Raw genomic sequence first — 10,804 nt, 5'->3', positions numbered from 1 at the left:
AATAGTCTCACCCCCGTGTTGTTGTTTTTGGGGGTACAGGTTCACACGCGAGCGGCGCGGCGGCGCGAGGAAAGGGCGTAGCTCCGTAGTTAGCGCCCTACCACAGAGACCAGATAGCAGCACCCTGAGTCGGCTTCTTAGGGGTATAAGAAAAGAAAAGAAAAGAATCGATGTTGTAATATTATGTTTAGAAATCGATTGTATATTTGGAAGTTGAGAATCAATGTAATGAAAAATGCGATGTAAAATGATGAGATGAATGATTGTAATAACATAGGATGTGTTATGTTGTTTGATACCTTCCTTATGCAATCGTTGTTGAAAAATTGTTCCTGTTTGGAACCTCTTGTAATTGTATTGATTGCGACGCCTTGAACGTACAGGGGAGACTCTGTCCGCGTGCAGGGGAAACCCTGTCCGTTCGGCGGTCTGTTGGCGTGCCCGAATCCGACCAAAGAGGCGGGCTCGGGGCGTGACAACTGTTGTGTTGCGGGGCGATGCAAACGCCCCTAGGATTGAGTACACCCCGTAGTGCGGGAGTTTGGAGATGTATTTCCAGCAGAGCTTCCAGGCATGCCACCCAATAGGGAGGTTGAGTTTGTGGTAGATCTCATCCCCGGGACTACTCCAATCTCGAAGGCGCCCTATAGGATGGCACCAGCAGAACTGAAGGAGCTGAAAGCACAGTTGCAAGATCTTCTGGACAAGGGTTTTGTGCGACCGAGTGTGTCACCTTGGGGAGCACCGGTCCTATTTGTCAAGAAGAAGGATGGATCACTTCGCTTGTGCGTGGATTATCGTGAACTCAATAAAGTCACGATCAAGAATAAGTATCCATTACCGAGGATTGATGATTTATTTGATCAGCTCCAGGGATCTAGTGTGTATTCCAAGATCGAGTTGCAGTCGAGATACCGCCAGTTGAAGATCAAGCCTGAGAATGTATCAAAGACGGCTTTTAGAACACGGTATAGACATTATGAGTTTACAGTTATGCCGTTTGGGCTTACTAATGCCCCGGTATCTTTTATGGATCTAATGAACCGTGTTTTCAAGCCTTTTTTAGACAGGTTTGTCGTGGTGTTCATCGACGATATTTTGATTTATTCCCTAAGTGATGCAGATCACGAGGAACACTTGAGACTTATACTTCAAGTGCTTCGGGAAAAAGAGCTCTACGCCAAATTGAAGAAGTGTGAGTTTTGGCTTAGAGAGGTGGCGTTTTTGGGCCATTTGATTTCAGGACCAGGTATAGCTGTGGATCCTAGGAAGATTGAAGCCATCAAGGATTGGTCGAGGCCGACGAGTGACACCGAGATTCGGAGTTTTCTTGGCTTGGCCGGCTACTACCGACGGTTTGTTGAGGGGTTTGCAAAATTATACACTCCCCTCACGAGGCTCACGCATAAGGGCACCAAGTTTGTTTGGAATGATGCGTGTGAAAGGAGCTTCCAAGAGTTGAAGCAGAGATTGACGACCGCCCCAATCCTAACCTTGCCAACTGCTGGAGCAGGGTATGTGATTTATAGTGATGCTTCCTTTAATGGATTGGGCTGTGTCTTGATCCAGGACGGGAAAGTGATCCCGTATGCATCTCGCCAGTTGAAGGATTATGAAAGAAACTACCCTACTCACGATTTGGAGTTGGCGGCCGTGGTCTTTGCATTGAAGCTATGGCGCCATTACTTGTATGGCGAGCATTGCTAGGTATATACGGATCACAAGAGTTTAATGTATCTATTCACTCAGAAGGTGTTGAACTTGAGGCAGCGCAGATGGTTGGAGCTACTCAAGGATTATGATTTGACGATTCTCTACCACCCGGGCAAGGCTAATGTGATAGCGGATGCGCTAAGTAGGAAATCGACGGAAAACTTAGCGATGCTTGTGGTTACTCAACCGCCGTTGATCGAGCAGATGAAGCGGTTGGAGTTGGAGTTGGAAAGGATTAAAGAAAAGCAAGTCACCGATGTGGAGTTGCAAAGGATTCAAGCTAAGATGATTGATAGTTGCACCGGTGACTTTTCTGTGGACGGTATTGGATTGATGCGTTTCCGTGGACGGATCTGTGTACCGGCGGAATCGGCACTTAGAGAAGAAATTTCTCAAGAGGCACACCGAGCACCGTATGCTATACACCCGGGAGGCACCAAGATGTACAAGGACTTAAGGTTGCTTTATTGGTGGCCCGGGGTGAAGAAAGACGTTGGTGAGTTTGTTGCTAGATGTCTAACTTCCCAACAGGTAAAAGCAGAACACCGGATTCTCGCGGAAAAATAGCAGAGTTTACCGATCCCGGTGTGGAAATAGGAGAAGATCACCATAGACTTTGTGATAGGTTTGCCCCGCTCACAGGCCGGGCATGATGCGATTTGGGTGATCGTGGATAGATTGACGAAATCGGCACATTTCATACCTATTCACACCACTTGGACTGGTGAGAGACTCGCACAGGTATACTTGGATGAGATTGTGCGATTGCACGGGGTACCTACTTCTATAGTATCAGATCGAGACCCCCGATTTGTATCCCACTTTTGGAGGAGCTTACAGGATGCTTTGGGTACGCGCTTGGATTTCAGTACCGCTTTCCACCCCCAGAGTGATGGGCAGTCAGAGCGTACTATACAGACTCTCGAGGACATACTTCGAGCCTGTGTGATTGACTTCCAGGGAGGATGGTCGCAGCATCTACCGATGGCGGAGTTTGCTTATAACAACAGTTATCAAGCAAGCATCAAGATGGCACCCTTCGAGGCACTCTATGGACGGAAGTGTAGATCGCCACTTCATTGGAGTGAAGTTGGCGAGAGATTGGCTTTAGGCCCAGATGTGCTCCAGGAAGCAGAGGATAAGGTTCGCATTGCTCGGGAGCGACTGTTGACAGCCCAGAGTAGGCAGAGGAGTTATGCTTTGTAATACACTGAATTTTTGCAAATTGCGAAATTCGAGTGTGAGGAATGATGTGTGGAACTATTCTACATGTTCTAATTGACTTGGACAAGTTTTTGAACAAGTTAGAGAGTGATTGGATGGGTAAAAGTGAGAAAATGCATTGAACTGGCAAAAATCAGGGTTTTCTGCTTGTTGTACCGGTACAGCCATTACCTTGTACCGGTACAACAATGGCAGATTCGTGGCAGCAGGGCCAAATTTGTCATTTCACATCTTGAGCCTATCTATTTGAACCCAGCACGTCTCTGAGGCTCAGTGGAGGTTACTAGAGGCCAGAGAAGTAACCTTGCACCTTCTTCTTCCCTCTCTCTCTAGGGTTTTTCTCTCTCTACATAGAAATCGCCGAATTCGCTCGATTTCTTCGCCTCGTTGGTTTTTCGCTGTTTGAGCGTGTCGCAGAGCTATTTTGGACGAGGGAAGGAGTGTCTTGGAAGGTTCCTTGCTGCTCCGAACCAGGAGGTTGCTGGTTGGAGGCTTAATACGGTATTCGACTCAACTTTTCCATTATTCACGTTCTATTAGACGAGTTGAGCATAGTTTTCTGGTTTTTGCTTTCCACTGTTTTGAACTGAGGTGTTAGCACTTAAAGATGAGTTATTTAACTATGAATTAATCTCAGTAGACCAGGGAATTACTACTCTAAAGCTTAATAGAGATAATTACTTATGTATGAAGCTAGGTCGGAACTATACGACCTTAATCGAACTATTGATGCAGTTTGGAATTGGTTTCTCCGCAGCAGGTGACCGATGCTTCTTACGTGAAATTAGTGATCTTGGGAACTGGTTTACAGGGTGTTTCATCCAGAGGTAAGCTGTAAGTTCAGTTAGAAAACTGAATTTGCATGGTTTCGGCTTTTGGAACTAGTATACGAGCGTTTTGACGCCGTTTAACATTTGTTCGCAGCAGGATTGCATTTGACCCTTGGATTGCTTTCAGCTGAGTGGTGAGAGCTTTTGGAAACTTAACTTGAGGTATTTATTGAGCCAAAACAGGGATTTAAGCTATTCCTATATACTAAGTGCAATTGCGCCAAATTGGACACTTCGATCGTAGTTTTGATACGATATTTATACTTCGTGTTCAGCAGGATTGAGACCTAGTGGAGCTGATCCTGAGGATTCCTTTGGACTGATTTGAGCTTAGCACGAGGTGGGTCGGACCTAACCAGAGCAAGTGAAACTCCTCTATGTTCTATATGTATTATAGAAATGGTCTTATTGTGTGCTTATGTGATTGATAAGGGCTCGACGTTCGTTATCATAATGTTGAAAATATTCGAAATGAAGTCTCTATAAAGTAGAGAACACTTATGCATGAAAGTACTTATATCCATATTCAATTCAGTTGAATGACTTATGAACAATAGAGAACAACGACATGCTCTTGACTCTAAGTAGAGAACTATGACTTGTTGATAATGTCATAATAGTGGAAAGATTATAATGCCATGTGATTTAGCATTACCCTTACATGTTTACAATCTAGTGGATACTAGTTCTTGTTACTATTTGTGTATTGAAATTCCGATCTGAGGATCGAAGGTAAGAACAATGCAAATGGAAATATGCTAATTGAGACCTGTGGACTGTGAAATATGCTTGCTTGCCATCGTGCTCATTCGCACACGCTTGTGAGGGTCGCTCCCTACAAGCCGGCACTCCGGAGTTGGCCTACGCGACAGTTGCTCGCCCGTGCGGGATTGGGTGGCGAAGTGGATTGCCGTGGGGAGTGTATACTACCACGGGGCCATTAGGCGCGGCGCAAGCTGGACTACCTTGGGTAGGTCCCTGTGAATGAAAGGATAGTACTCAATGAAAAAGGATAGTAATGAATGCTTATTAATTAAAGTGTACAGTAGTCACTTTCATGTTCGTGCCTATATTCATGTCTATGTTCATGATTACAGAAATTGCCATATCCCTATTATGCAAATGATTCATTACTGTAGAATGCTATTACATGTTGTTTACATGCTCATTACTTGTTAGCATCATGCTTATAAATCATGCATTTATCGTTTTTGCTTTCAATTAGTACATCATGAGCCTAGTGGTGTAATTCGCCGAGGCTGGCGGCTTACCCACTGGGAACTATTGTTAATAGTTCTCACGCCCTTTTTGGTGGTTGTTTTTACAGAGCTATCTACAGGAGAGGCTAGGGATCGTAGCAAGGGAGTCGCGCCTAGCTAGGCACTACTAGGAGCGTGCTAGTCGATCACCTTGTTACTCGGGCTACGGCCGAGGGTGATGTCCATTGTATAGAGTGACCACCATTGTACCTATTTTTGTATACCCGTGATGTATATTTACTGTTGATCCAGATGTTTCTGTTGTGATACTTGCTCTTTAGTCGAGATTTTGGGATTGTACACTCTTTGTTCTTTTACTGATGGTATATCGACTTGTACATTGCTCTGATATCAGGATAGGACTCTCTTTGTTTTACTTTCTATCGACTTGCTTCTTGTAGACGCCTTATATACTGCAGGTGTATGGCGGGTCTGTGCACGTGCCGGATATGCTTCCGCTGGTACCCGGGCGTGACATGCTGATAGGCGTCGACGAGACTTGGAGTTTCAGATTGGAGATCATGTCTTCCTGAAAGTCTCGCCGACCAGAGGGATTAGAAGATTTGAAATCCGGGGCAAGTTGAGCCCCCGATACATTGGACCATTTGAGGTTTTGGAGCGTGTAGGCCCGGTAGCATATCGACTTGCTCTACCGCCGAACCTATCGGGCGTACACAATGTCTTTCATGTATCGGTCCTTCGGAAGTACATCCATGATCCGGCTCACGTGTTGGAAGCTACACCTTTGGAGCTGAGGGATGATTTGAGCTTTGAAGAGCAACCTTTGAGGATTTTGGCTCGCGAAGTGAAGAGATTGCGGAACCATGAGATTCCCTATGTGAAGGTGCTTTGGAGCAACCATGATGAGAGCGAGGACACTTGGGAGTTGGAGAGCGCACTGCGGGAGTGCTATCCCAACTTTTTCAGATGGGGACTTGAGGTACTTTGTCTTTTGAGTTTCGCGGACGAAACTCCTTTATAGGAGGGGTGAATGTAACACATTGGACCTTTGCAAATTGTAAGGTTCGAGTGTTTGAGCTGTGCTCTGAGTTTTTCCACACTTTGTGGAGGGTCGTAGACAGTGTTCCGACCTATGATTCGAATCCTGAGAATTTAGGTTTGAAGTTTTGCACCAAAACCCGAAAAGACGGATTTTTGGTTAGCTCTCGGGTAGCCTGCAGCAGGCTGTGTACCGGTACAGGGTTGGTGGCTGTACCGGTACGGGGTTGATTGCTTTACCGGTACGGCGTCGTGTACTGGTACAAAGGCAGCTTCCCAGCCAACCCGAGGCTCGGGTTTGGCATTTTCGTGGGATGTGTACCGATACACGGGCCAGTGTACCGGTACGCAGTGACAGATTCTGAATGGTCGAACTGTAGGGGTGTTTTTGTGATTGTGGCCTTCTATATCAACCCCCACGCCCCTAGGGCTCTCCCCTGTGCTGAGATCAGTGGAGACAAGGTAAGAGAGGCTCCTCCTTGCCTTCTATTTGGATTTGATCCCCTTTTAACTTGGATTTTGGTGGATTAAACCTCTCTTTTTGCTTCTTTTGCTTGTTGGAGGCTTTCCCACCATCGGAGCTTGAATTTGAAGCTTGGTTGAGGGAAGATCTTTAAAGATTGAGATCTTTGATCCTTGTTTAAAGCTTCTAAAAGGTTAGTAGCTCATTCTCTCCCTCTAGATTTGAGTTTTGTTGCTTTGTGATAGATGAAACCCTAGAATGAGGTTTTAGGGTTGATTTTGGGCTTTTGGATTTAGGTCTTTTGGAGCTCAATCTCTTGGATTAGAACCTTCCTCTATGTTAGATTGGAAGGATTCTAGCTTTCTTTTGAAGCTTGAGAAGAGATTTTACTCTAGAGGTGAGTTCTCTCCACCTTAGTTAGAATTGGTTAATGTTTGAGTTTAGGGTTGATAATAAGGTTCGTTTAACCCTTGTTCCTATATCTATAGGGTGCTAGGAGGCTAGAGGACACCTTCGTTTGAGCTTACAAAGGGTTTCGAGACGGTTCGGTGGGTTTGACCTAGCCTAGCATATGAGAAATTCTTATATCCTATGTTTTATGCTTCGTAAAGTATAAATTCATGCATTTCCATGATAAATGTAATTATTGTGAATTTTAGGATGCTTAACATGCCTATGTTATGTGTGATGAATTTTTGGACCTCTATGTAGTAGAGAATTAGCATAAGGAACTTGTACATGATTGGCATCCTATTGAGACTTGGGATCATAATTCCTATTGAGAAAATGAGCATTACTTTCATGCATTTAAAGCTATGCCTATTTAAGACTTAAAGGATCTTAGTAAGCAATAAAGAGGCTTGGGGACTTGTACTACTTGAGAATAATTGGGCTAATGTCATTAAGCGGCATTGAGCTCGGGTCATGTATGAACCTAGTGTTGAGGTCATTAATGGAATATTGAATAGGTGGTGTGCTTAACCTATAGCAATCCTTAAGTGTCATAAAGAGGCACTAAATATAGTGAGAGTTGGAACTTCACATTGTGACATAGAACTAGATCATTGAGATGCTAGTAACTATTGCCATGTTAGAGACATGATGATTGGGTACTTGAGACGATGACTACGCTTGCTTGCCATTTGTGCTCATTTGCACATGCTTGTGAGGGTCGCTCCCTACAAGCTGGCACTCCAGAGTTGGCCTACGCGACATATGCTCGCTCGTGCGGTATCGAGAAACCTAACGGGTCGGGAGAGATAGACTCATTTCTATAGTGGGAATGCTGGAGCTACCACCGATACTTAGGTGGCACAAGCTGGACTACATTTATGTAAGTCCTAGAACATGATGGAAGCACTGACTTTGAACCGAAAAATGTTAATCACTACTAGATAGGCTTAGTAGTTGGAATACTTTGACATGCTTATAGCATAGTGTTGAGACATGTAGTATACTTGATAGTTTAGTTATTGCATCATTGTATACTTGGTTGCCATGATAGAGCATAATCATCGTATATTGATAGAACGGGTCATGATACTCACTTGTTGCCATATTGGGACATATTACTTTTGCATTGTACATTCTTCTTTATGAAAGAGTAAATGTACAACACATTGACATCGTAATGCTTATGGTATAGTAAATATACATGCTTTCATACCGCAGTTATCATTATTATTATTGTTGCTTACCGTACTTACCCTTTTCTTTTGGGGCCTAGTGGTGCATTGAGCTGAGGTCAGTTATTGCCCACTGGAAACTATAAATTATAGTTCTCACGCCCTCTGTCTTATGTTTTATTTTAGAGCCTTCCACGCCGGGAGAGGCTAGGGACCACGGAAAGGGAATCGCCTCGAGCTAGCTTGCTATCGAGGGACGCGTTGATAGGTGGTCTACCTCTCGTTGTTTTCTTTTTGGAGAGGTTGAGAGTCGTATCCATGTGTAGTGACCACCCTTTTGTGTACCCCTTTTTGGAGATGGTTATTGTATAACTTTATGATTCACTTTTACTGTTTAGCATATTCCATCCACCTTATTATAGATGATAGATTTACTCTTGCTCTGATATCTCTAGTTGTATATTATCTTTGGCTTTATTTTCCACTGTTGTTGTAGATCCCTTATATGTGTTGACATATGGCAGGTCTGGGCGCGCTCCCGGGAGGGCCTCTGTCGTCCCCAGGGAGTGATACCGCCGGCGCGCCCGCCGCAGAGCAGCCGCAGGCCGTGCCCTAGCTCTCACTGCTCTTGTAAGCTTTATCAAGCTGTTTTCACACTATTTCCTATTCGGATCTTTCTCCACCCATTGCTTGGAGAAGGCGGCGAAGGTTTGGTGGAAGCGCGTTAAACGGGATCGGCTTCCCGGCCTTCCGCCGATGTTATGGGAGGAATTTAAGCAGGAGATGTTCGCCAATTATTTCCCCGATACGTTGAAGCGGAAGTTCAAGGAGAAATTCCGCAAGCTGGAGCAAGGGGACTGCTCAGTGGCGGAGTATGAACAAGAATTCTCCCACATCATAGATTGTGTCCCGGATGTTGTCAAGGATGACCGGGACCGGGCCGAGTGGTTCTTGCGAGGACTTCGGCCGGGAATCTATAAGGCTGTGCAAATACTTAAGCTCACGACCTTTGCTGAGGTCTTTGATCGAGCGCTATGGGCGGAGCACGGAGACGCCCACGTTCGGGAGAAGCGTGAGCTTTTGGCGGAATCCAAGGACAAGGGTAAGAAGCGCCAAGGCGGCGGTAGTTCGGGTGGTCAGACACGTTACAAGAAACCCCCGAAAGTATCTGCGCACTCAACAGAAAGGCAGTGGAGCGCGGCGATGCATTGTATGTGCCGGAGACCACCCGGTCTCGCGCTGTGAACAAGGCCGAGGCAAATGCTATAAATGTGGGCAGCCGGGACACTTCATTCGAGATTGCCCGGGAGGAGGAGCCTCACCTGCCCCTTCAATTGCATCGGCGCCGGCGATTCCGGCTCACTATGGAGGAGCTCCACCGACGGCCGCGTCGACTGGACGCGCGATGATGTCACGTGTAATACACTGGACTTTCGCAAATTGCAGAGTTCGAGTGTGTGGAATGAAGTGTGGAACTATTCTACATGTTCTAAATGACTTGGACAAGTGTTTGAGTAAGTTAGAGAGTGATTGGAGGGTTAAAAGTGAGAAATTGCATTGATCTGGCGAAAATCAGGGTTTTCTGCTTGCTGTACCGGTACAGCCATCACCTTGTACCGGTACAGCATTGGCAGATTCGTGGCAGCAGGGCTGTTTTGGTAATTTCACACTTGATCCCTATCTATTAGACCCCAGCTCGACCTGGGATGTTCAGATATGCATGTTTGAGCTCAGAGAAGTGCTCTTTCTTCTCTCTTTCTCTCTCTCTCTAGGGTTTCTCTCTCTCTACGAAGAAATCGTTGATTTCGCTCGTTTTCGTCGCCGCGCTTATTCCTCGCTGTTTGCGAGCGTCGCAGAGCCCTTATGGACGTGTGAGGGAGTGTTTTGGACGGGTTTTCGCAGCCCTGGACCAGCAGGTCACTGGTTGGAAGCTTGAGAAGGTAATCACCTCACTTTCGCCGTTATCGACGTCCTATTTGCCGATTTGAGTAATAATTTCGGGTTTTTGATTCTTGCTGTGCTAGGCTGAGATTTCAGCCATTAAAGATGAGTTAAATAGATGTGAATTAACCTCCTTAGACCAGGGATAAGCTACTTTAAAGCTTAATTGGAATTATTAGCCATTTTTGAAGTTGAATTAGAACTATTTGCACTTATTTGCGCGAATTGATGCAAATTAGGAATTACCTCTTCGCAGCAGGTCTTCGAGCCTTGTTCAGCTGAACTTGTACACTGCGAAGTTGGTTTGGAAGATATTCTAACCTGAGGTAAGCAGGAATTTCAGTTAGAAAACTGAATTTGCAAGATTCCGACTATATTTGCTATATATGTTGATATTGATGCCGTCTCGATGTTGTTCGCAGCGAGAGTGCGAACGAGCTTTGGATCGTCGTGAGCTGACTTGTGAGAGCTCTTGGAGGCGTCTCTTGAGGTATTACACTAGTCCCAAAACAGGGATTTAAAGAGTTACTTTGTATTAAGTGGAATTTAGGTCGAAATCGGACATTTCGGCCGTAGATTTAATCCGATCTTGACGTTCGTTTTTCAGCAGCATTGAGGCTTCGTTGAGCCGTTGTGGGACTTCTTGTGGATAATCGGAGCCTAGTACTAGGTGGGTCGGACCTAACCAGAGCAAGTGAAGCTCCTCTATGTTCTATATGTACTATAGAATTGATACAGTTGTATGTTTTT

At 45.3% G+C, this 10,804-nt stretch overlaps 1 long non-coding RNA gene across 3 annotated transcripts in view; it reads left to right on the top strand.

Annotated features, from left to right (window-relative positions):
* The first annotated feature begins 10,016 nt into the window (after positions 1–10,016).
* Positions 10,017–10,804, top strand: part of LOC109705889 — a 3,285-nt gene continuing 2,497 nt past the window's right edge. The window contains exons 1-4 of one of the 3 annotated variants that reach the window (XR_002214969.1): positions 10,017–10,053; positions 10,294–10,380; positions 10,477–10,544; positions 10,662–10,724. This is a non-coding gene — a long non-coding RNA (uncharacterized LOC109705889). Of the gene's footprint in view, positions 10,054–10,277; positions 10,381–10,476; positions 10,545–10,661; positions 10,725–10,804 lie in introns of those variants that run through there. The other 2 variants (XR_002214970.1, XR_002214968.1) reach the window with 2 other exon arrangements.

Source organism: Ananas comosus, unplaced genomic scaffold (genome assembly GCF_001540865.1).
Source record: "Ananas comosus cultivar F153 unplaced genomic scaffold, ASM154086v1, whole genome shotgun sequence".
NCBI classification, from domain to species: Eukaryota; Viridiplantae; Streptophyta; class Magnoliopsida; order Poales; family Bromeliaceae; genus Ananas; species Ananas comosus.
Note: the sequence above shows the minus strand (reverse complement) of the source record. Positions and strands in the feature narration are given on the sequence as shown.